The sequence below is a fragment of the Oncorhynchus keta genome, unplaced genomic scaffold (assembly GCF_023373465.1).
Source record: "Oncorhynchus keta strain PuntledgeMale-10-30-2019 unplaced genomic scaffold, Oket_V2 Un_contig_21584_pilon_pilon, whole genome shotgun sequence".
Lineage (NCBI taxonomy): Eukaryota > Metazoa > Chordata > Actinopteri > Salmoniformes > Salmonidae > Oncorhynchus > Oncorhynchus keta.
The window spans coordinates 1-5,349 of record NW_026282514.1 but is presented as its reverse complement, the minus strand read 5'-3'; the positions used below and the strand labels follow the sequence as shown (position 1 = coordinate 5,349).

The 5,349-nt window shown below is 42.3% G+C and overlaps 1 long non-coding RNA gene across 2 annotated transcripts; it reads left to right on the top strand.

Moving 5' to 3' along the window:
- Window positions 1-3,819: 3,819 nt before the first annotated feature.
- LOC127921157 (uncharacterized) lies at window positions 3,820-5,343 on the top strand. Of its 2 annotated transcripts, none has more exons than XR_008108306.1 (3): window positions 3,820-3,898; window positions 4,017-4,084; window positions 4,818-5,343. It is a non-coding gene; the product is annotated as an uncharacterized LOC127921157 (long non-coding RNA). The 2 variants fall into 2 exon arrangements; XR_008108305.1 differs by having other exon boundaries at window positions 4,354-5,343.
- The last annotated feature ends 6 nt before the right edge of the window (window positions 5,344-5,349 follow it).

Genomic DNA, 5,349 nt, shown 5'->3' with positions numbered 1-5,349 from the left:
TCTCCTCTCTGTTTCTGTCTCCTCTCTGTTTCTGTCTCTGTCTCCTCTCTGTTTCTGTTTCCTCTGTCTGTTTCTGTCCCCTCTGTTTCTGTCTCTGTCTCTGTCTCCTCTCTGTTTCTGTCTCCTCTCTGTCTCCTCTCTGTTTCTGTCTCTGTCTCCTCTCTGTCTGTTTCCTCTCTGTTTCTGTCTCCTCTCTGTCTCTGTTTCTGTCTCCTCTCTGTCTCTGTTTCCTCACTGTCTCTGTCTCCTCTCTGTCTCTGTTTCTGTCTCCTCTCTGTCTCTGACTCCTCTCTGTGGTTCTCAGGAAGGTGCGTATGAACATCCACACCAACAACCAGGTGACCCGGATATACAACGTCATCGGGAGGTTACGAGGGGCCGTGGAGCCAGGTACCACTTCCCATAGCCTTCTCTGAATGTTCTAGTAAGGGCCTGTTGACCGTTTATGGAAGCCAGGGGACAAGACGTTGGGAGACAGTCCAGAGCTGGCTGTATACAGTCTGGGAGCCTTCTACACAACTCAACACCAACAACTATCATCACTGTTTTGTTTCAAATACCTGGCACAACACTTGATTCACAACAGAATTAGGATCACCGAGATGCTGATTGTGACCCCCTCTCCTCTCTCCGTTTTGGCAGACCGCTAGTGGATCTTTGGGGGCCACCGATGCCTGGGTGTTCGGGGATCGACGGACGGGGCTGCCGTGGTGCACGAGAGTGTAAGGAGCGCTGAAACTGCTCAGAAAAGGTGTGTGGGGGGTCAGATTAACACACATGCATTTAAAAACACACACACACACACAGACCACTATGTACTGAGACAAGTCTTTATGACTACAGCTGCATCATAAAGACATAAAACAGCAGACACAGGTGTAATCTGCTTGCAAAACTCTGTATGGATGACTGGTCTCATGCTGTAGCAGTCTGGAGTAGTTCTCTGTATTGTTCTAGAATGTTCCCATATTGTAGCAGTCTGGAGTAGTTCTCTGTATTGTTCTAGAATGTTCCCATACTGTAGCAGTCTGGAATAGTTATTTGTATTGTTCTAGAATGTTCCCATGCTGTAGCAGTCTGGAGTAGTTCTCTGTATTGTTCTAGAATGTTCCCATACTGTAGCAGTCTGGAATAGTTATTTGTATTGTTCTAGAATGTTCCCATGCTGTAGCAGTCTGGAGTAGTTCTCTGTATTGTTCTAGAATGTTCCCATGCTGTAGCAGTCTGGAATAGTTCTCTGTATTGTTCTAGAATGTTCCCATACTGTAGCAGTCTGGAGTAGTTCTCTGTATTGTTCTAGAATGTTCCCATACTGTAGCAGTCTGGAGTAGTTCTCTGTATTGTTCTAGAATGTTCCCATACTGTAGCAGTCTGGAATAGTTATTTGTATTGTTCTAGAATGTTCCCATGTTGTAGCAGTCTGGAGTAGTTCTCTGTATTGTTCTAGAATGTTTCCATACTGTAGCAGTCTGGAATAGTTATTTTATTGTTCTAGAATGTTCCCATGCTGTAGCAGTCTGGAGTAGTTCTCTGTATTGTTCTAGAATGTTCCCATATTGTAGCAGTCTGGGAGTAGTTCTCTGTATTGTTCTAGAATGTTCCCATGCTGTAGCAGTCTGGAGTAGTTCTCTGTATTGTTCTAGAATGTTCCCATACTGTAGCAGTCTGGAATAGTTATTTGTATTGTTCTAGAATGTTCCCATGCTGTAGCAGTCTGGAGTAGTTCTCTGTATTGTTCTAGAATGTTCCCATATTGTAGCAGTCTGGAGTAGTTCTCTGTATTGTTCTAGAATGTTCCCATATTGTAGCAGTCTGGAGTAGTTCTCTGTATTGTTCTAGAATGTTCCCATACTGTAGCAGTCTGGAATAGTTATTTGTATTGTTCTAGAATGTTCCCATGCTGTAGCAGTCTGGAGTAGTTCTCTGTATTGTTCTAGAATGTTCCCATATTGTAGCAGTCTGGAGTAGTTCTCTGTATTGTTCTAGAATGTTCCCATACTGTAGCAGTCTGGAGTAGTTCTCTGTATTGTTCTAGAATGTTCCCATACTGTAGCAGTCTGGAATAGTTATTTGTATTGTTCTAGAATGTTCCCATGCTGTAGCAGTCTGGAGTAGTTCTCTGTATTGTTCTAGAATGTTCCCATACTGTAGCAGTCTGGAATAGTTATTTGTATTGTTCTAGAATGTTCCCATGCTGTAGCAGTCTGGAGTAGTTCTCTGTATTGTTCTAGAATGTTCCCATTGTAGCAGTCTGTAGTTCTCTGTATTGTTCTAGAATGTTCCCATGCAGCAGTCTGGAGTAGTTCTCTGTATTGTTCTAGAATGTTCCCATGCTGTAGCAGTCTGGAATAGTTATTTGTATTGTTCTAGAATGTTCCCATGCTGTAGCAGTCTGGAGTAGTTCTCTGTATTGTTCTAGAATGTTCCCATGCTGTAGCAGTCTGGAGTAGTTCTCTGTATTGTTCTAGAATGTTCCCATGCTGTAGCAGTCTGGAATAGTTATTTGTATTGTTCTAGAATGTTCCCATGCTGTAGCAGTCTGGAGTAGTTCTCTGTATTGTTCTAGAATGTTCCCATGCTGTAGCAGTCTGGAATAGTTCTCTGTATTGTTCTAGAATGTTCCCATGCTGTAGCAGTCTGGAGTAGTTCTCTGTATTGTTCTAGAATGTTCCCATACTGTAGCAGCCTGGAGTAGTTCTCTGTATTGTTCTAGAATGTTCCCATACTGTAGCAGTCTGGAATAGTTCTTTGTATTGTTCTAGAATGTTCCAGTCTGGAATAGTTCTCTGTATTGTTCTAGAATGTTCCCATGCTGTAGCAGTCTGGAGTAGTTCTCTGTATTGTTCTAGAATGTTCCCATACTGTAGCAGCCTGGAGTAGTTCTCTGTATTGTTCTAGAATGTTCCCATACTGTAGCAGTCTGGAATAGTTCTCTGTATTGTTCTAGAATGTTCCCATACTGTAGCAGTCTGGAATAGTTCTCTGTATTGTTCTAGAATGTTCCCATGCTGTAGCAGTCTGGAGTAGTTCTCTGTATTGTTCTAGAATGTTCCCATACTGTAGCAGTCTGGAATAGTTCTCTGTATTGTTCTAGAATGTTTCCATGCTGTAGCAGTCTGGAATAGTTCTCTGTATTGTTCTAGAATGTTCCCATACTGTAGCAGTCTGGAGTAGTTCTCTGTATTGTTCTAGAATGTTCCCATACTGTAGCAGTCTGGAATAGTTCTCTGTATTGTTCTAGAATGTTCCCATACTGTAGCAGTCTGGAATAGTTCTCTGTATTGTTCTAGAATGTTCCCATACTGTAGCAGTCTGGAATAGTTCTCTGTATTGTTCTAGAATGTTCCCATACTGTAGCAGTCTGGAATAGTTCTCTGTATTGTTCTAGAATGTTCTGTCAGGCCTGTTTCCTCATATTATGTTTGACTCTGAGAAGTGCTGTATATTTTATAGGTTCAATGTATTTTGCCAAGTGTGTGTTTTCTATGGACTTTGTGCGTGTGTGTGTGTATGTGTCTGTGTCTGTGTGTGTGTGTGTGTGTGTGTGTGTGTGTGTGTGTGTGTGTGTGTGTGTGTGTGTGTGTGTGTGTGTGTGTGTGTTTGTGTGTGTGTGTGTGTGTGTGTGTGTCACACTATAGGCTGGAGGCCAGGAGGTCCATATTGTTGCCAGTTGGGATGCAGAGGAGTTTGGACTGCTGGGATCAACAGGTGGGCTGAGGTACTACACACACATTATGTGTGAGTTGTGGCAGCATTATTGCTGTAGTGCTCTGTTGGCTTAGAGAGATATTTAAACTCTAATCTAAATGTCTGTCCTGTCTCTTTCCTTGACAGGAAAACGCCAAAGTGCTGCAGGAGAGAGCAGTGGCTTACATCAATGCAGACTCAGCAATAGAGGGTGAGTTTGTGTGTGTGTGTGTGTGTGTGTGTGTGTTGGGGGAGGGGGGTTGTGTGGGTTGTCACATGTGAAAATGACACTCAGGTGTGTGTGTGTGTGTGTTTTTTGTGTGTTGCAGGTATGTACACATTGAGGATAGACTGCACCCCCTCTCTCCACACCTTGGTGTACGACATCACCAAACAGGTAAACTTAAATCAGCTGTCTATCAACTGTCTATTTCAGGATTACACTGTGGCGCGTTTCTTTCCAGGAAGTAGCGTTGGAGTTTTTCAACACTCTTTGAATGGTATTCAATGGGCAAAAACATAACGAATGGTTTTCGGCACACAAACTTCATAAAAGGCATCTTGCAGAAGTAAAATTAATCCACAAACACAAATGTAATTTTTATATTGTGGTGGAAATTCTACCTTTAACTAATAAAGTCCCTCCATACATACTTCCTCTAACAGTAGCTCAACGGTTCCCCCAAGTTGGACAAGCAAGCGCCTTTGACTGTCGGCCCAGATGATGTATGGTCGTACTGGTCACACACACAGAGAACATGAGTCTTTGGCCCAGAAACAGGCTCCAAACAGAACAAGAGCTCTGTTACTGGTGCGCGTGATATAACCTTTACTCTGTCTCCGATCAAGAGGAACCAGTCCGTTTCTGTCAATTGTTGGCTGAGTGGCCAGACATCCTGGGGTCATTCTACACACTCAAACAGTCAGGACAAGCCTCTACTAATGAGCACACACACTTTTCTATCTTCTGTCTGTAGTTGTTTCTTTGCAGCAATTTGACAATGATTGTCGGATTCACGTCTCCTCTGAACAGTTGATGTTGAGATGTGTCTGTTATTTGAACTCTGTGAAGTATTTATTTGGGCTGAAATTTCTGAGGCTGGTAACTCTAATGAACTTATCCTCTGCAGCAGAGGGAACTCTGGGTCTTCCTTTCCTGTGGCGGTCCTTATGAGAGACAGTTCCATCATAGCGCTTGATGGTTTTTACGACTGTACATGAGGAAACATTCAACATTGTCCGTATTGACTGAACTTCATGTCTTAAAGTAATGATGGACTGTTGTTTCTCTTTGATTATTTGAGATATTCTTGCCATTATTCTTACCATAATATGGACTTGGTCTTTTACCAAATAGGGTTATCTTCTGTATACCACCACTACCTTGTCACAACACATCTGGTTGGCTCAAACACATTAAGAAGAAAAGCAATTCCACAAATGAACTTAACAAGGCACACCTGTTAAATTGAAATGCATTCCAGGTGACTACCTCATGAAGCTGGTTGAGAGAATGCCAAGAGTGTGAAAAGCTGTCATCAAGGCAAAGGGTGGCTACTTTGAAGAATCTCAAATATATTTTGATTTGTTTAACACTTTATTGGTTACTACATGATTCCATTTGTGTTATTTCATAGATTTGATGTCTTCACTATTATTCTA